This window comes from Helicoverpa zea, chromosome 31 (genome assembly GCF_022581195.2).
Source record: "Helicoverpa zea isolate HzStark_Cry1AcR chromosome 31, ilHelZeax1.1, whole genome shotgun sequence".
NCBI lineage: Eukaryota > Metazoa > Arthropoda > Insecta > Lepidoptera > Noctuidae > Helicoverpa > Helicoverpa zea.
Window position 1 is genome coordinate 17,971,328 of NC_061482.1, and position 22,060 is coordinate 17,993,387.

The 22,060-nt window shown below is 36.5% G+C and overlaps 1 protein-coding gene across 1 annotated transcript in view; it reads right to left on the minus strand.

Moving 5' to 3' along the window:
* Positions 1 to 22,060, minus strand: part of LOC124644882 (dipeptidase 1-like) — a 169,250-nt gene that overhangs the window by 23,777 nt on the left and 123,413 nt on the right. The gene's annotated exons all lie outside the window — the stretch shown is intronic.

Genomic DNA, 22,060 nt, shown 5'->3' on the forward strand with positions numbered 1-22,060 from the left:
CATAGACTTTACTAGATTTACAGATATCTGATTAACTTAAAGTCTGTATAAAAATTCTGTATGTACTTAAAGTCTTTAAGTTTGTATAGATATTTGTACAAACGTCTGTATCGTGTGGGCCCACCGTGCGATGTTGACGCAGCGCGGATGTGGCGCGACAAAGACAGAGCCGCTTGATTGATCGGCTTCATTAATTAATATTCGACGTCTTGGCCTTTGATTTGGGTTTATAGTGAAGAGCTATTGTTGTTCTAAATAATTAGGATGATGAAACGGCGTCTCGACATTATCAATACTTATATAAACGACTTTAGGTATACTTGATGCTTAACTAATGTTAAATATTTAGTAATTTATCAGAAACTATCTGAAAGGAAGTAAAAAACTACAAATTCAGTTAAAGTCCACTGACTATAATTTATGTTGATAACGTGCCCGTTTTCAGTTTCTGTTTTTGCAAATGAAACCTTTTAATTGACCCCCCACCAGAATGCATACAACTTTATTTTACATACTTAAGTTTACTTATTTTTCAAGATTGCATTGACTAAGTAGACGTAGGAATTCAAAGGATCAGCATGGCCATCTAACGAGGTAATGCTGCCAGCCTCTTGGGTACGCTCCCAGTTGACAGCGATGGGGATGAATTTTTTGACGCCTTTTAGATATAGTATATATATATATTTTTTTTAATTGTTAAATAATAAATGCTTTAAATTAGTAGACGTATATAAAAGTATTTTTTGTGAATTATGAAACGGATTGTATGACGCGTTTAGCAATTGGCTTGGAAAAATCTGCGTCCCTCCTCACAGTAACTAAGGAAAATCATTAACGAAAATGGGATTTCAAAAAACTTTTATAAATATCAGTTTTACCTTGAGCTTTAATAATCAATACATGTCTTCTCTTCATAAGAAAAGGCCTTGAGATAAATAATATATTTGAAAATAAATTATAGGTATAACGTGTATTTCTAAGACTACATAGGTATATCGCCTAACTACCTCCCACACCCGAATAAAAAAACCCATGACATATTATTTTGATAATGTAAACTATATTACATAAGTGCCATCAAAATCCATTGGGTAGTTTTAGCATGGAAGAGGAGCAGCCATCCACATATTCTTTTACTTAGCATTAATCGTAGTGTAAACAATTGCTGTGGATATTTCACAATACACTGTGAAATCAACATAAAACACCTGCCTAGAAAAAGAGAAAATTCGCTTCACGAGGGGTCACTCAATTAAGCATAGTTGTTATTTGTAACCAGTTTAGTGGATAACTGAGTTCAGAATGTGGTAACGGTTATCATTCCCGCTGCGAGATCAAACTGTAAATTGTTAATTGAAACTTGAAAACGATATTGTGGAACATTGCGTTAAAAAAGTCGGATGTGGCATAGTAGATTTTAAATAATCAGGAAACTAAACCGGGAATCGAACCCAGGACCGTTCGGCAGTCCGGCATGGTAACCATTGCGCCATCGAGGGCGTCATGAAGTTGGTAGAAATTAGCAAAGACGTCTACACAGGTTAATTAAAAGTCACGTTAGCTAAAGCTACTTTATACATATCAGAAGTATTTAAATACAAAAGGAAACTAACAATTAATGAAGCTAAATGAATCGAGGAGGATTACTTGGATATGATGCCACGGGAAGCGGTTGAAATCGGAAAAGCTAGTAACACTATAAAGCATCTTTCAAAATAGATATCCAAGATCCCTATGCGCGAAAACGAAACTATTGCCTAATATAATGTCTAAAATACTTTAATTATAAAAATACTATATGTACATATGTACTATTTTTTTGGGAAAAGGCTCAGGAGATGATACCTACCTAACTACAACAGCAACAAAATTCACTTTAAAAACTTCGTACAATAATTCTTTACCGTATCCAGATGTTTATTTGTTCTTGGCAGCAGTGTCCTGTACAATATGGCTACAATTAATTCCGTCCGCACGTGTCTCGGCTGCCGGCTTCGCGACACTTTTTTAGATTTATTAAGTATCCAGTTTTATGAAGCCGTACCGTGTTCTACGTAGCTATGTCTTGTTCCCTCGTTAAATTAAATTGCTAATTTTTTAATGCTTCTGGAGTGGTGTAAATAATTTCTGCTTTGTAGATTTTATTTTTTTATTTTTTGGAGAAATCTGAACTAACTACGCTAACGTTGTACTGAACCTGGGCTGTTAGTGATAAGTAATCTGCCAGATTACAATACCTATCTTCAAAAATCCAAGTGCTAGTCGGCCTTGCACTTGCAAAGTTCATATTATCTTTATATAAAATGTTCAAAAACACATGTAGTTTTAAGATAGGCACCCTCTGAAATCCATATTTTATTCTAATTTTCATCTGAAAATTTCAACTGTCTAGCACGTTCATGAAATATAGCGTCGTGACGGACGGACAGTGAGATTTACTGACAGGTTCGCGTTTTCTGAGTTATAGAATTCTTTGGGTACGGAACCCTACAAAATGTGTATAATATTATCTGCTATCTATGTTGGGATCGGCTTCCAGTCGGGGATGCAGCTGAATACCAGTATGTTACAAGGAGCGACTGCCTATTTGACCTCCTCAACTCAGTTACCCGGTCATCAACTAACTAACCTACAACTGACTCATGTCACGATCCACTAAAACAAATAACTACAGACAAATAGCACGCAATCTTGCAAACGAGCACACATAGGAAAAACAATTGTCAGTAGTGCTCCGATCACGATGCCAATGAATTTGTGATCTAAATCAACTATGTACGTGATCACGTGCCTGCAGGGTGTCCCAGGGGGTGAAGGGCGTGTGGGACGGGGAGGGGAGGGGTTAGCAGCCTCTCTAACATAGATAAGAGATAGTTTTCTAGCATTTTGTGACGTCCTCCCATTTGTTAGTACGTGTGGTGAGGAGGTAATAACGTTTAGTATACGAATGTAAAGAGCGTTTGTGCTAATTTGCAGTTTTATCTAAGTATTCTTAGTTTTACTGAATAGTAATGTGACGTCACAATTTACAATGAGATTTTTAATAGAGTAATCTTATTGTCTCGCCTACATACTATACATGTTAGAAGTTTAGATTTATTTTAATTCAAAATACTCTATTTAAATAAATGCGTTCTTGATGAATACTTTCACAGAAAACTACAGTTTGGAACTTCTCTGAAATCAAGAATTAGCCAAAACAAAGTCATCTAAGACTCATTTACTCCGACAACATAAATGACCGTTTTCCTTAAAACAACTTTGAAAATCGAACGTAAATATTCACAGTTAACAATTGTTTTAAGAAAACTGACGTTTAAGGCTGAATTCGGACCAGTAAAAACACTGGAACAAAACCATAACACACATTTGAAGTTCCCACGGTACCTACGTCTATAAAAACAAAAACACGTCTGTACACAATCCCAATGGTACAGTGCAGCTTGGTATACATACATACAATGTCCCACTGGTACATTGCAGCGAACCACTCCTGCCGTGACGTCACATAAATTGCATTGGCCACAAACAAATTTCGAAACTATTCGATACAAAAGGTGACAATTCTCTTTTCGGTTTTCGCGACGTAACAAGATAGAGGTTTTGTGTTTCTATGTTTTTGTTTGAGGATAGTGGTTTCACAAGCTTACAGGTGGTATAACTTTCCTAGGATAAAAAATAGCATGTACGAGTATAAGGTATGTTTTTTTATTTAGTATGTACATATCTGTAAGCTTTTTACTGCCACTTTTCAACAAACAAACAGTTGGAATATGTATCTTGTTCTTTTGCGAATGGATTAAAAATATAAAACGGAATGTATTTTTCAGTCTTTTTTTACTAAAAGCCCAGAATTATTTTAGTAAAAACATTTTCTCATTTTCGAAAATACTATAGGTAACTACTGAATTATTCTTTTTGCTTAAAATCCCCAAATTCAACTTACGTTTACTGACACTTTTTATGACATTTTGCTAAAATCTTATAAATACTCCAACCAAATTCAAACAGCTTATCTCCGAAAACATCACCAGAGACCTAAGTATGGAATTGCAAGTTAACCCTTCCGATAAGTCATCATAACTCAGCTGAACTAAATGCAGTTATTAAACTCGTGTGTAAAATCATGTTTTAATTACATCCTTTTCATCAATTTTGTCTGATAACAACGTTCTCCATCTCATGACAGTGACAGTGTTTGTAATGCGACCAAAAGCCGATGACAGCCTCATTTAATTAACAGTACTAAAAGCAAATGCTACGTGATTCAATCGTGTTATAATACACTTTTATTATTTACGTATGGTCAACGTTTAATTTGCAAACTGGTGTTCCAAGCAGGACTAACAAGGTTGGATATTAAACTTGCAAATACTTAAGTACGTCTTACCTAAGTCGTCAGTCCAACTTGAAATTGTAGGGCAAACCTCAAAACGAGAAACTAAGTAATCCATCTTTTGAATAAATGCTTTTAGATAATATCTACGAATGTTGTAATATCTACTGACCGTTTAGTTACTGTCGTTTAGCCCAGTGGGTAAATGCACCAACCAAGTGTATGGGTAAGTTTGTCTAAGTTTGTATGTACTTCATAAGTATAATAACTTGGACAGCAATCGCTAATAAATAGGTGAAGGAAAACATCTCGAAGAAATGTGGTCTATAAAGTCTGAAACCACTAACCCGCATTGAGCAAGCGTGGTGATTAACGCTCAATCCTTCAGCAATGGGACGATAATACAGGCTGTGGCTGATAAAACGATAAAGTTGTAAGCGGGTTTGTGATAGCCCATGAAAACCTTTAAAGCATTATTTATAAAACAAAAACTTAAAACATTACAATACTTTAAAAATATGAATAGCACCCAGGTCCATAATTTTGTTAAAAAACTCTCAGCAACAAGTATCAGGTAAGCTGAAGACACAAAGAGTTATTTTTTTCCATCCATCGTGCGAACAAATGCGACACAAAAGTAATATTGTTAAATACCTAGCATAGTATACCTACCTACCTAGCTACCTTCCTATGAATGGAACAACACCTCATTTGTCACGAGGGAGGAAACTGGGTGAAAATACATAATATTATACTTATATTTATATAAAGGAGGAAAAAGTACGAAGAATAATTTATTACAATAAAATAGAATGGATAAAACATGGCGGTTGTCCGAAATTGGCAGGATGTTTTGACGGCAAATATGATAGAGGGTAAATGGGTACCCATGTTTAAGGTAGAATTCCGTGGATAGCGGCTACGACAGCCGCGCGCGGCTTACGACAGTCGTCGGCCGCGCGCGACAATAGTCAACCTATGAAAATGTATGGCGCCGCTGCCGAGGTCCGCGACAGTCGCGCGCGGCCGACTAATTTCGTAAGCCGCGCGCGGCCGTATGCATCTCAACATGGTCTAGCGCTTAGTAACATCTATATAATTTTAGTAAAACCAGAATTGAATCGTTTTTTATTTAGTCGGCAAAACTTCCTTTTGTTTTCATTACAATACAAATGCTTTTGAATCAGTATTGGGTAGTATCCTTCATCATTTCTACTTTTTAAAAATAGGGTCGATTGGTAATCTATTTTCATAATACAGCCACAGCAATACGTCATCCTCTTCTTCTTCAAGGATATCAATTAGCACTTCGACTAGAGGGAACGGACGAACAAAATCTACTAATTTCAACACAATGCCGCGCGCGGCTTACGAATTTCGTCGGCCGCGCGCGACTGTCGCGAGCCTCGGCAGCGGCGCCATACATTTTCATAGGTTGACTATTGTCGCGCGCGGCCGACGACTGTCGTAAGCCGCGCGCGGCTGCGTAAGCCGCGACCCACGGAATTCTACCTTTAACTTACATATAGCCTGAGATGTGGGGTAACGGATAAATAAAATAACCCTGCAGATATTTTGTTTATGATCGCATGGGTAACGTTTTGGTAGATTAACGAAATTCTTCGTGACTTATTGGCTGTTTTCTGTAGTTTTACACGATTCTTTTAAATCGTATTACTTGACCTAGTTAAAATACAGCCACTTATTCTAGATAGGGTATCTTCCCAACACTGAAAGATATTTTCAAGTCGTTTCTTTAGGATTACAAAAATAAAAATAAAAAACATCTTCACAACATAACCACAGACAACGATAAATGAAACTGTCAAACTGAGTTAATGATGGCGCCTGCAACCGCCAGATTATGTCGACTTGTACTCAATACTGAATAGAGTAGCCGCTGCACTATGCTGAGCATCTGTCTGCGCCCGTGTCTGACAATATACACGCAATAACATGCGGTACATTGTACGCCCGACGGATATTGATGACATCCACCATGGAGTGACGGGCACCTTCAATATACAGAGATATTGAGAAACACCGTCAATCTCACAGGACTGTGTTGCTATCATCATAGTTAACAACTTTTGTTCTGTGACTTAAAAAGTTAATCAAGTGGTAAGTGGGACAAATTAAGATTCCAAGATTTACAAATCGTTAAAAAAAAACATTTTCGTTCAACAGATTTTCATAAAAATATTTGAATTGAACAAAGTCAAAGCGATATATAGTACAATGGTGGTACTACAAAGGACTGTAGTCATAGGTAGCTACAGCAAAACACAGAGTTGAAAAGTGTTTGATAGGACAAAAATTGTATGTTTGTTTTTGGTGAATGTAGTTAGGTATATGTTGTAGGTATTTTAGAAATAACCACCTACACATGTATAACATCGGATTAAGGCAATTCAATACCAACAACACAACCCAACTGACAGCTCGGTGTGAAAAACTTAAAAAATATTTCAGCTTTCACGAACTGTTAGCCAAATGGAACAACAACAGTTGAAAAAACTACGAGTATCCCACCGGGAGACGGCCCACAATACAAGCCTTTTTACAAAGTGTCACACGAAGTTGGGGATAAAAGGATATCCCTGTAAAAATGATAATTCTTTAAGGATAGTAAATTGCATGGGGTCGCGAGGTCACCGCTATAATGCCATTGATAGACACTCAACGCACTTCCCGACACGCCGACACGGCGTTATTCACTTATTTTTATTCCTCTGTATTTGTAGCTTGTGAAACTACAATGACATTTCCCTTCCATAGTTGTCGAACAACAAAGTTTTTATGCTGCACTTTTACACAAGTTTTTTATTTAGTTTAGAGATTTTACGGATAATTTAACACTAAAGAGTCGCGAGGAGCTTGGAGTTCGATCACCCGTGACTTACTTCTTGAAGAATTTGCAACTTTCTTGAGGAAAAATATCACAAATCTTTGTAGAAATTAGCTCAGAAGTTAGACTTTCGTACGGAGAGTTCGGTACCATAATTTATGAGTTAATATGCATTTTACTAACGGCAAAATTGTCACTTTTCCTTATAGAATTAATGTGAAACACATTAATTTGATTATAGTTTTCAGTATTTGTTACAACGGCCACAATAATACATCTGTGAAAAGTTAAACTTACTTACTATCGCGATATACGGGCTGTATATTTAGTTATAAGGATCTTTGGATAGTGTCATCAATTTACCCATTTTCATTTTACCCTTTGGGTACGGTACCCTAAAAACAAGTCGTAAAGAGTAAGTTCGGTTTTACTGATTGGTAAAAATAGACTACAAAGAAGGTGGGATAACCCAAGCTTTACCAATTTAGCAGCGAGCCCTTAAGGGTATATTAATGAAAGGGAATTTGTCTTGCAGTGTCAGGCCGCACCATCTTTTTCCCACGCGTGTCGTAAGGGGGCGATTAGGGGATCAAATGGATGGGTGACCGACCACATTTATATAAAATCGATAGCAATATGTTTGTTTACATTAAAATTTGTTACAAGAATGCCGTGTTTTGTGAGCACACCACAAACTTTTAGTCGGCCGATAGCCTAAAAACAGGCTCATAAATAAGTATGAAGATGGATGGCAGAACATATCAGATATTTAGTTGGCATTATACCGGCTGATAACATTGATTGGATTTAAAACTTTAAAAAAAATTAAACCGACTTCCCAAAACACTAAAAAGCAAAAAAAAAACTATTTTTAGGTGCATCGGCCTAGAATTCGGTGTCTAATGAATGTTACTAAGTTAATTTTGCCACCGACTTCTATGCCGATGCACCTAAAAATAGTTTTTTTTTTGCTTTTTAGTGTTTTGGGAAGTCGGTTTAATTTTTTTGTAAAAAAGTTTTTTATTTAAAGCTTTTCAGTGATACGTATAGTTGTCACTATCCATACAAGTGGGAAGTTCTCATCAATACAAAGAATATAAGTCCAAATACGAGGTATTTTACATATTCAGTTGTCGAGTTCCCTCGACTTTCTCTGGTCTCCATCATCAGGTCAGCTTCAAACCTTCACTGTTGCAAAGGTCTTGTCAATACAAATAATTTAAGCCCAAACACGAGGTAGTTTACATATTCAGTTGTCGAGTTCCCTCGACCCTCTCTGGTTTCCATCATCAGATCAGCTCCAAATCTTCACTGTTGAATAGTGCTTTTAGGCGTACACCTGAGTATCAAGTTTTTACCCTATGTATGCCTACAACTTTCGAAGGTTGCCCTCGATTTCTCAGGGTTTCCATCATCAGATCCTGACCTGATGACTATGGGACCAACTGGCAGCTATTCCGAGTCGAACAAAAAAAGAATCACGTAAATCGGTCCATAAACCTCGGAGTAATCGATGTACATACATAGAAAAAAAAAAAAAAAAAAAAAACATACCGGCCGAATTGATAACCTCCTCCTTTTTGGGAAGTCGGTTAAAAAGGCCAACCACACGGCCGACAGTCGACTCTATGGTTGATACCAATTTCCGGGCGTATTGACACAAGTAGGTTGCAGCTTTATAACAAAGGAAAACAAATTGTAGCTAAATATAATTTCTTCAATGATAAATAAAAAAGCAGGCACCCAAGTACTTATTTGACAACATTTCAACGCATTTTAAAACACAGTTATCTCGCCTTATCTTTTCATTTAATCATCAAACAAAAACAAACAGGTAAGACGGCTTTTCTTTTGAAGTCGAGATATTTTGTTAACTTTAAAGAGAATTTCTTTTATCATGTCCCTTTTTAATTGTTTTCTTTCTTTTGTTTTAGCTGAATTGAATTTCTGCCAATTTCCCATTTTCTGAAGAAAATGAGAGACAATGTGGTATACGTCTGGTTTTCTAGAATATTACAGGATTACGCGTTTTTATAACCACTCAAGCGTCCAAGCCGCGCAGTGATTCTCGGCCCACCTGTCCGCGCATGAAATGTCAATTGCTTTTTTACGACCAAGCGAGACTCTCTCAACAAAAACGATTACTACTGAAAAACTACAATAGCTAGATTCGAATAAAAAATACTCACGGAAAGCTAAAAGAACGTAAAATTTAATTTGATTAAAAGTAAATTACTTTAATTAATATTATAGGATGATAATAAAGTATAAAGTTGAAGATATCAAAAAAAATATCGTAATTTTTTTTTATTCCGAGTTTTATAAGAAAAATATAGTGATTACTGGTAACAATGTTTTTTTATTATATTAGTACAGGATATACTCTTTAAAATGATACCAATATCTTAATATAAGTAATTAGTTTTCTGTCATGAAAAAATAAACAAAGTTAAGTGTTTCTCAAGCGGTCACTGGGCCTCGGGCGACGTAAAAATGTGACAAGATGGCCGCCCGGCTAATAGCGTGTTCACACGACGACGTTGTTTTAATGAAACACGCATATTACTGTTCGGTATGTTTATAGAGCAAACATGTTTACTTTTATATAATTTTAATACATATAATTTTTTATTATGTTAAATAGAAAAAAAGAAAGCGGTTATTGGTATTACAGTAAAATAAATACACTGTAAAACTGTAATTTTAGGTATTTTTCATTCTTTGATATTGAAAAACGAAAACTAAATAAACATGCCGTCACCTATAAGTAGATACATAAACAAAGCCAAAAGCCACAAAACATTCCCAAATTGATCATAAAACGCTCCGTGTGAACAAACCATTATTTACGTTGTAAGTAGATCAGTCCAAGGGGAGTCGGATCACCAACACTAAAATCATGAATAACGTCTTAACATTTTAATCATTATAGACCCCATCTCAATGTATTTCGTTTGTAAATGGCCATTAACGTGCTAATAGTGAACGATTCTCGTATATTTTGCATTTATTTAACAAAAATAACCAATTAGAATACACTGTAAACAATAGAAAAGTATCAAACGATGATCGTGTAGTGATCGTATAACTTTTCCACCTAAATTATACTATGTAAACGTTTTGAAATTGTCGTAATAATACATATTTCGTAAAGGAAATTTCTTCACGTTTATTTTGATATAAAATAACAATCTAAATAAGGTATAAAACAAGAAACTTACCACATTTTTGTCAAGAGCTCCACACACAAAAAAGTCACTTGTCAAAAACGACGAACTGTCACTTCAATATATTTTTTAATAAATCGAATGTTGCCATTGCACAGAAAAAATCACAACTCACGGATGACAAATTTAATAACGCGCCATCTAGTATCAATCAACTATATTAATACCACCTGGCTATAGCGCTGTACACGTTTAAACTGAACGATGTCGTTCGGATACTGTAGTCACCATGAACGCTTAAGGCAAGAATTTTTTTGGTGATTGTTATCACCTCGAACGCTTGAGTGGATAATTGAATTTCAAGGGTCGGAGCCCTTATTTTGTGTCACATAATTATTTTAAGACTGATGAAAGGACTCTTTTATGTTGAAAATTTGAGAAAATAAAGAAAGCTTATTCTTTTATTGTAAGTCTTCACCTTTTTGACTGAATTGTAAGACTTTAAATCTAATTTGGGGAAAAGCTCGTGTTTTGAAAAAAGTTTTATGAGGTCAATTTTATGAACAGAATGTACTTAAGGTTATGGCATACAGTAACGGCACAGCACGGCACGGCACGGCAGTAGCAAAGCTCTGTTTCGTATTTTGGTATTTACCGCTAGTTGCTTTTGCTTCGCATGCAGCGTGTGCCTTAGAAATGTCGTTGTACATAACGTGAGCAAGTAAGTGATTCGTAACGTGAGCAAGATTGATTTAAAAAACAGCCCAGAAATCCAAACAAGAATGCAAAAGAAACCAAAACATTCCGAACACAACTTCAAACACAACAAAGTTTCTAGAAAACAAAACCTTATTTCTACAAGGTTTACCGTCTACCGCTTGAAAACTAGGTATGATTTCTTTAAAAATCAACGTTATTCACTCCACTTCATGAAAATACGCGCCACCCAAATAAGTGTTTGCCCCGATGCTGATACGTGTAGGTATGTAGCGACTTCGAAATACGTGTTGGCCCCGACTGTACCTCGCCTCGAGATGTCCCTCGGTGGAGACTAATGTTTGTCCATTAAGCAGCACATTTGATGTTAGAATTCAAAGTATTTAGCGGGAGACGTTACAAATGCCACATCGTTTGTACAGACTTAGTCTTGCCCTTATATCTACGTTGGGGTCCGGGTATAGTGGTAAGTGGCAGCGGAGTAAGTGACACTTTTTATGTCTTAGAGATACCAATGACTGAATAAAGTAAAGGAAAACATCTTGAAAAACCTGGTCCTTTTTTAAGTCTGAAATTGCTAATCCGCTTTGAGCAAGCATGCTGATTTATGCTCATTCCTTCACTGTTTGAGAAGAGGCATATGCCACACAGTAGGAGAATGAAAAGGCTGATGATGAGATTCTAAATTCTACGGCATTTTTTTCAGATTTGATTTAATAGCATTTTGCATTTCAGATTTGATTTAATATCTCGGTAACTTCACTCAAAATGAATGGATGCATTTTTAATACCAAATTACTTAATGGCGTGTGACTAATAATTTGTGGTGTAATCCTAATGTGAACTATAATATGCAGTCCAAATGAATTTAATTAACGAATAATTAGCCTAATTAATAACGTGACAGTGGTCGTCATTAATTTAACGTCTCCTGAATATGCTTGTTACGTAATTTTAGTATTTTTAATAGTGATTTAGAGTTTTAATGTAAAGAGATTAGCTAACTACGCAAGTTGCTTCGTGAAAGTTTTTTAAACTAAAGTTTATAGTGAATACTGCCAAAATAAACTATGTATTTCTGTTGCCGATATAACAACATACACCCACTAAAACTAGAATAAATTCAATATTTTAGGGTTCCCATACAACAATGGTACAGAACGATGGGGGTCGATTCGCTTTTTGCATTTTGTGTCTAATTACATCTTTAGCTACCCGCTCCCCACTTCAGTTTCCGCGCAGCTCATGCCCGTGTCCTCTCCACAACGCCACCGTGACATTTGTTGCGCTTATCCCGTCACGTAGCAGAATCGCCAACTGACACCAATGCTTAGCAAAGATTTAGCTTAATTAACAAACTGCGGAAGGACTACTGAGATTATTTCAGCTTTTTATTTAGTTATCACAAAAAAAAAATGTTAACATAAAGGAGGCGACATTAACTTAGCAAGCTAATATTTTATTAAAAGTCTGAAAGAGCTCATGGCTAACTCAGCTACACGGATCGTTCCAACATGAGGTTAAGCAAAGCTTGGCGAGGTCGGTCCGTGAATGTGTGACCATCTTGTCTTGACGAGTTCTTTCGTGTTCATGTTTATTCCGTGCTGCGTCCAGCTAGTCTGGAAGCCGATCACAACATAGTTGGGAAAAGGCTAGCCAGATGATGATGAAAAGTCTAAGAGTTGAAATATTTTGTCAAAGACTAAAATAACGACAGTATCCATCTCATAATTATTTTCCCGCGCGTAGAAAAACTGAGCGGAAAATCCACCAGTGTGAAACCAATCTTTCTGTATTATAGTTACAATATCATTATCATCCTCCGAGCCCCCTTGGTTAGACTGGTGTCAGACTTACTGGATTCTGACTTCCCGTAACGACTGCCAAGGATGTTCAATGACAGCCGGGACCTACAGTTTAACGTGCTATCCGAAACACAGTCAATGGTGTCTAAGATATACTTAGAAAGTACATACAAACTTAGAAAAGTTGCATTGGTACCTGCCTGACATTAAATCGAACCCATGGCCCAATACAGAGAGGCTGATTCTTTACTATATATATAGGTAATACAGGTTAGTATAATCATGTTACCTGATAAAACCAGAACTAAGTTTAATCATGCACATTAATTGTTTAATGGACATGTGCAGCCAGCCTTTTTTAAAAGGAGTTTTTATTCAAAGTTGGCTAAGCTTCCATGCTATGGAGATATTTTTTGCTCACATACCGTAAGTAGCTCCCTCGAGGTATTACCCGGTTACCCGGCTTTGAGCATTATGCTCTGCCGTTTGAACTTATAGTTTACATAGAATGCTGGAACAATGTAAAATGAACTATTTTGTTGTGCATTCTGATACTAGTACTGCTTCATTAAATTCTTTGGAAAATGTATGCTCGTAGGTGAGTTACAATACGGTTTGTGTAACAAATAAGTTGTGATTGCAATTTCAGTCGTGGGAGTCAGAATTCCTAAATGTCTTGACATTTGTGTGTTTATTTAAAGAACTATCTAATTAGCTTACCGTCACTAAAATTATTTTCATTAATCGAAAAACCTTTTAGATTTTATGCAATAATAATCTGGTATTATCTACTAATAGCTGAAGGGTATGTTTGTGTCCTTACTTGAACGAGCTAAACTCAGAAATTATGAGCCCAATTTGAAAAATTGCTGACTTTTGCCATCTTACAGTAAGGAATTCAAACTTCGAGCAAATATCCACCTATGTGGAAAAATTCCAACCTCATTGTAATCTCAAACAGACAGAAGCTTTCCACTGCACTCCAGTGCAGGAAAACTGACCACTTTAGAAACGTCTATCAAGGCAGTAAAACCGGGTATTTCTCGTAACACAACTGACTTACGATGCGAATTGACAAGACATTGCACACTTTATTTTCATTGGTTTCGCAGACATTTTTCAGATAAATCCGCTTCGGGTTTTCCAGGTAAGATTATTTTCCTTGCTGTTTGACGCTGTCGGGAAATGTGTATGAGATGTTTTTATTGCGATCCAGATAATATCTTATACAATATCTTATTGCAAAACAATATATAGATAGGTTAAAAAAATTACCAGTATAAATATAGAAAAGTTCATGTAAATATGATTAAACCACAAAAAAGTAAAAAAAAAAAAACATTTTGAAATTCAATATTCAATTTCTAAAACCAAATTATGAGCCAGTATCGCGATACCATTAGTTAATTAACGATAGCAATTTAATTAACTAAGCTGGCATTGAATTTCCATTGAAACCCGAATTATTATTTTTGTTATTGTAGTGTTCCAATTTGGCTGGCTTTAAGTTTTATGTTAGTTTAGGCCTTAATGAGCCTTATCATCTTTATGATTGCCATCAGAATCTCAGTCATTCAGCAAAGAAATTTTGATTTTTTCAGCATCTTCTTTTAACTCTTTTACATTTTCTGTGGTAATGGTATCACATTGCTGCTGGATCTGTTATCTGCTCACAATTTGTTTGGCTAGTTTTTACACTATCTGTTTTACTATTTTAAATAGCTTCATCTTTTAATTCAGAATCATAATCGTTAGGAAGTGAGTTTATGATATTCCGCACCTCATTTGACATACTCTTATTGTCTTCAGATCCAGATTCAATGAGCAAAGCATGTTTAACCACATTTATAGTTTCCACTTTCACAACTTATTTACATTACACTCCAGAAAAACATACCCACCTTGAGATAAATAATATAGACTTAAAATAATCAGTGAATTCTTCGTAAACCCTACGTTGTAGTATTACAACGATCAGGCGAGACTGCGCGACGGTAAATCCATTTCCCGAAGTAAACCGATGGCTTTGACTTGACAGGTGAATAAAGGTTACACGTTACTGGGTCCGTTTGTATGCAATGTAGTATAATGTTACACGGAGAACATTCTAGAGACATTGGAAGGACGATATTTTGTATGTATGTTGTGAAACTTCGACGGAAAAAGTATTGTATGGATATTTATGGAAACTTGGCAGTATGTAAATAAATATATTAGAATAATGTTTGGGTTATTTTATAACGAAGTCTAGAAGAAATTACCTTAGGAAACTGGTGAAAAAGCGGGCATATTCATTAAAATATATGAAATCTAAATATAAATTATATGACTCACTAAGAAATGACAAAAATTATAATGGCAAAGAACATTTTTTTTTGGGTATAGACCAATGGGATCTCAATCAGTCTCGACTGGGGAGACATCAGACACAGGACCAATCGCTTTATCTATTCTACCAGTGCCAAAGAAGTTTCTAAATTGCTCACCCATCCATGAACTGACCGCGTGGTGCCCTTGCCGGCCTACTCGCCCCTTGTAACAAAACATTCGAGCTGTAACATGTAACGCAGCTGAACGCTCCGTTGAGTGAGCGCCCTTATGTCACAAGGCGTTGAAATGGACAAGCGTGAGCCCCGGCTTTACTTGTCACGCGTTTGTTACACAATCTTTGTGGTTGACACTGTATCGATGTTTGTCTTTTGTACGGAAAAATGTGTTTTTGGGTTGGGTAATTTTTTTAAGGATTATTGTATATTTAAATAAAACTACTTTTACGGATTTTATCGCGTTATATTAATATTATTTAATCCCGACGTTTCGGATCCTTTACAGCATCCATGGTCACGGGCAGACTAAGGTGTTGGTCGTCTTGATATATTAGTTACAAACAGCTACCCTACATTTTGTTGATTATTATTGACAATCCGATTCACGCAAAACGAGCTCACTGTATCCATAGGTCGAGCAGTTGTAGGCTTGGATTTTGATTTAATAGTTTCTATGATGGGATTCCAAGCAGGTGGTATGCACCAGCCATCTTCTCTATTGAAATTTGGATGTTTTTTAATTTCAATAGCCTCGCGAATCATCCTAGGTAGGAATCGGTTTTCTCTTGCAAGGACTTGTGGTTTATCAAATCTGATGTAATGCTGGGCCTTGTCTAGTGTGTGTTCACAAACTGCTGACTGTCTGGAACGGCGGTGTTTGACATCGGCGATGTGTTCTTTTACGCGGGTCCCTATGCTTCTTTTAGTTTGGCCTATGTAAGAGAGACCACAATCACATTCAAGCTTGTATACACCCGCATCTTGTAGAGGTATGTGACATTTGATCCGTAACCCTAATAACACCTTGAGTCACACTGTGTATCGGAAGAAAACCCATACAGACAAATACCTTCATGGTGAGTCCCACCACCACCCAACACAGTTATCTACCGTTGGTAAATCATTGTTTCAGAGAGCACGTGGGATCTGCGATGAACAACACCTGGGTGCTGAGCTTCAACATGTCAAGCAAGTACTGCACGACAACAAGCTCCGAGTACCGCGCCCTCGTCGCAGAACCCGCGTGAAACCAGCCACAGTTGAGCGTCTACCTGCTGTTCTTCCATACATAAGAGGAGTCACAGACAAGATTGGCTACATCTTGAAGCGAGCTTCAATCAAAACCTACTTCAAGCCGCTGAAGAAGATCAGTCAATTCTTACCACCTGTCAAGTGTCACATACCTCTACAAGATGCGGGTGTATACAAGCTTGAATGTGATTGTGGTCTCTCTTACATAGGCCAAACTAAAAGAAGCATAGGGACCCGCGTAAAAGAACACATCGCCGATGTCAAACACCGCCGTTCCAGACAGTCAGCAGTTTGTGAACACACACTAGACAAGGCCCAGCATTACATCAGATTTGATAAACCACAAGTCCTTGCAAGAGAAAACCGATTCCTACCTAGGATGATTCGCGAGGCTATTGAAATTAAAAAACATCCAAATTTCAATAGAGAAGATGGCTGGTGCATACCACCTGCTTGGAATCCCATCATAGAAACTATTAAATCAAAATCCAAGCCTACAACTGCTCGACCTATGGATACAGTGAGCTCGTTTTGCGTGAATCGGATTGTCAATAATAATCAACAAAATGTAGGGTAGCTGTTTGTAACTAATATATCAAGACGACCAACACCTTAGTCTGCCCGTGACCATGGATGCTGTAAAGGATCCGAAACGTCGGGATTAAATAATATTAATATAACGCGATAAAATCCGTAAAAGTAGTTTTATTTAAATGTCTAATATTCGCGTAAGTGTCAGAAATCAATAGATTATTGTATATTTTGTTTAAAAATTTTTAATTTTTTTTTTTAAGTGGGATATCCACTTATATTATAATTGCGAATGTCCGTTTGTTTGCTACGGTTTCACGCAAAATCTACTAAACCGATCATCATGAAACTTTGTACACATTTTCTTTGTGGTACAAGATTGAACATGGGTTACTTTTTATCAGCACACCACGTGGGCGAAGCCGCGGGCGGAAGCTGGCACTTAATATAAAGATTTGATTGTTTGTTTGTATGTTTTCCACGAATACGCTCCGGCACTACCAGCCGATTTGAATGATTCTTTCTCTGCTATGAAAATTACATACTTCCATAGGATCATAGACTATTTTAATCCCGGTAAATGCAGTAGTTTCCACAGGACGCGGGAGAAATTGCGGGAAAATGGATGCTGAGGTACCTATATGAAGTTACTCCATAAGTATGTATGATCCGGGATATTTTTGGTCTCCAAGACTTTGATTGTAAACGTGGTCAAACAAACACACAATTCTGAAGATTATTGTAGAATATTTGTAACTATAGATAGTAAATATAGTCTAGCCATTTGACCTTCCGACCTTCAGAGCCAGACGTCTGATACCATAATTTGAAGTTATCTTATAAATCCCGGGCTGTAGGTAAATTGTTTTCATTTATTTTTATCTGTACAGGATTTATGATAACCTAGAATGAATATTGAGCGCTTTCACACTGGAGGATTATCGGTTTGCGGTTCAGTTTGTAAGGGCGGTGTCGCGCGTGCTCGTGCGACAAAAAACAGTTGACAACTGCTAGTATAAAATGACGCTTTTGCCGCGCGGAATGTGTTGACGAGCGTAAACGCGCGTCAAAGTCTGGTATCCTAGGTAGTAGTAGGCCTAACAAAGGATTTTGTTTTTCTCTTAATCTTATCTGTTAAGTTAAGATAGGTGTATAAATATATAAATAAGAGTGTATAATCTCTGCAATAAGAGTATATAAATAATTTCATAGAGGTATATAATATATAAAAATCTCCCTAACCTTATTTCTGTAGTGTTAAAGTCTTCATTTGAACCTACAGTTACCGAAGTTAACACCATTACCTACCAATGTAGGGAAATAATGACTTCAGGACTAACGAAAATCTGAAGTCTGATTAGTATTCCTTCCTGTTTCATAAGACAACACTGAGAAAGCTATCTACATTTTAAAATTCCAACAATCAAATTTCCTATCAAATCTCACACTACAAATTAATTGTACTTAACTAACCTATTTAAACAAACAAATAGTTCGTACATAGGAAATGTACAATGTAGTTAGTGTGACAGTGAGCCTAGCATAAACCCCGGGTTTACCTCAACTATAGGAAGGTTTAAACTGACGCATTTGAGTGCTCATTTATAAACAGGCTTTATCCAACCGCGTAAATGTGGAGTTATGTTGTAGAATAGTTTGTGCTATTTAGTTTACTGGCGTTTAGAATTTTATATTTTTGTTTGATGTTTTTATTATATTTTAAATATTTACAGAGTTATTTACACGTTAATTACAAAATCTGCCTCGTTGGTCCAGTGGTCGCAAGCGCGGCTGCTGTGTTCGAGGTCTCGGGTTCGATTCCCGGGTCGAGCCGAAATCGTTTTGTGGGTTTTCTTAAACTTTCACAAAGCAGCCCGTAGTCTGGAAGTTGGTGATTGATTCACCCGTGCATCGGAGAGCACGTAAATGTCGGTCCTGCGCCTGATCTTTTTCCGGTCGTGTCGGATCGCCGTCCCATCGGGCTATGAGAGTGAAGGAATAGGGAGTGCTCCTGTGTCTGCGCAAATGCTCGTGCACTATAATATGTCCTGCGCAGCTGGCTGATCTCCTTAAATGAGATCAGCCGCCGTGGCCAAAATCGGCCGTGGACGCCATTATAATTACAAAATAAAATAAAACCGGCCAAGTGCGAGTCGGACTCGTGCACGAAGGGTTCCGTAAATTACAGTTAAATCAACCTATCTCAAAAACTATAAGAGATACTTTGATCAAACCAAAAATCGTTGAAAGAGTTAATTAGCATGCATCACCTCTATTTTTTTTAGAATTTTATACCCCGTAGTTATAAAAATAGAGGGGGGGGGACATACTTTTTACGACTTTGAGAGCTGATATCTCAAAAACCGTTCACTTTAAGAAAAATGTTTTTTAGAAAACTTTATATCATTTTAAAAGACCTTTCCATTGATACCCCACACGGGTATGTACATCGAAAAAAAAAATTTCATCCCTCAGTTACATGTATGGGGGGCCCCACCCCCAATTCTTTTTTTTACTATTTAGTGTCATATTTTTGTAGCGGTTCATACAACACATATTCCCATCAAATTTCATCACTGTAGTACTTATAGTTTCCGAGTAAATCGGCTGTGACAGACGGACAGACGGACAGACGGACAGACGGACATGACGAAACTATAAGGGTTCCGTTTTTGCCATTTTGGCTACGGAACCCTAAAAAAGAGAAATTTAAATTCCTCCACGATAAATATGGAAAGGTATTAAGTGCAAGCATCTAAATAGTATTTTATATTAAAATATTATAATCTTCTGCCTAGATCTGCTCAGATAAAATTACTTTGAGAACTCTCAGCCTCATCAAGCACTACTTTATAGGAGTTCGTCTCGATTGAGGGATAACTTAAGTATTTCAAGCAGCTTAAAACTAAAGAGACCTGTTACACTTCCAATCAAAGTTCAAGACTTAGTTCCTGTAAGCTTTCCCTCTGGATTCACTTACTTGAAATAAGAGCTCTACTTTTTATTAATAATGCAAGTTGCCTCGTTGGTCTAGAGGTTACCAAGCGTGTCTACTGAGCATGGTGTCTCGATTCGATTCTTAGATCGGGCTGAAAGTTATAAGTGTAACTTTCATAAAGCAACCCTATTCTGAAAGTGTGTCATAGATACACATTACATAGGTGAGCATGTAAATGTCGGTCCTGCGCCTAATCTCTCTCCGGTCGTGTCGGATTGCCGTCCCATTGGAGTGAAGAATAGAGTGCTATGCCCATGCCTATTCTTATGCACTATAACAAGTCCTGCCCAGCTGACTGATCTTTTCAGAGAGAAAAGCCACCGTGGCCGATAATTGGTCCGGACGCAAGTTGCTTTGTAATGTGATTGTGAATGACACACCCTGTATAACGCTTTTACATAGGCAGTACCAGTCTAAAGGAATATAGGGTTAAAATCCGAGATTAATTAATTTATTTTCTAATAATGTAGACAATTTTGAAAACAAACTCTAGAAGAAAGTATACCAAAACTATTCAGCTTTTTAGCAGTAACAGAACAAACAGGCAGGCACATATACCATGCAGTAGAAGTACAAATAAATGATTGCCATTTGTACGGCATTACGAAACACTAGTTCCCGGATTCGAATCCCAGCCGGCGGCGTTGGAAATGTTATTGAATTTTTTCTCGGTAGCGCACCTGAGTATGGATTTGTGCCTCGTTGAAGGAAACATTAATACCTATATAATTCATTTGAAATGGAATGTTATTTTGTAAGGGGCCGATAAGTGTTTTGTTTTCGTCTAAAATTTTCCTTTAACCTATTTATAAGAGTGTCTAACCGTCTATCTATCTAACTTTTAGTCGGCCAATAGTTTGTTTGGGCTCATAAATCAGTATGAAGATGAATGGTAGTACGCACATTACAAAGATCAGGTGTTTAGCCGGTACCAGACCGACTGAAACCTTTGATTGGAATCAAGATATTCTTAAAAAATATATATAAAAAAAATTGACATGTTGTGTTTAAAATACTGAATCGGAGAACTAAGCTACATAATTTCACCTACATTGTTTTTTTATTTTCAATAAGTACACAAAGGAAACATCATCTGTAATACATTGCCCGATTGATTATAATGTACAAATACCTAATTACTGAAATTAATGATCAGTTATATAATCATAACGTTATTCTAACGCGTATAACGTAACAGTCGGTAACATAAGTTCGCCTCATTAAAACGTGATTAACTACAGTTATAGGTTTTGCACTGTTTTAGTTAATTAATTTAATATTGCTCAGTTGCAGCTGAAGGCTGTGTTTAGAGGTAAATAACTTTGTTTTCGGTAATTAAAAATCAATCAGGAATTGTTCGCTATTTGTTTATTTGGAGAATAATTATTTTGTTCTGAAAAAGGGCATATAGCCTTTGGATTTTTCCATCTCCGACATTTCTAAATACAATTGTAATTTCTGTAATTAAAAAGGGATTCTAAAACAAATATATTGTTTTAACTTGTTTGGCAAGTTAAACAACTATTCTCAAGAATTTTAATTTCTTCTTTTGTTTTCAGTGAATAATTATTCTTAGTCTTCAAAGAGCAAACAACAGCGAGACTTTGAAATAAGCGTATTGATGAAATCTCATAAACACTCGGATTATTCTTCCAAACAATAGAAATATTTATTACACTTCGACTTTCTTATTCCATCGCAAAGGGCTAACAACAATAAAACATTAATAAATAAAACGATTATTCAAGAAAATACGGAATCAGACGTTTCGAATTAATTTCATAGTTCAGATTTCGGAAAGTTAAGCCATCATTTTATTCGTAAATCCCAATAATTCTCGAAACATTGCAGCCAATAATTAGTTTCGCATTTCGAAGTACATTTAGGACAAATTGTCGAGAATTTCAAGCAAACAGAATTGCATTGAAATGTTCTAAGTAGAAACCGAAGCGTGTTTACTGATACGCAATTTCGGAACAATTAATTGCAGATTTAGGTTGCGAACTTTGCAATCTGCGACGCAATACACACGAACCGGAGTCGACGACTGTACATGAATAATTTATCAGACACTTTTTGT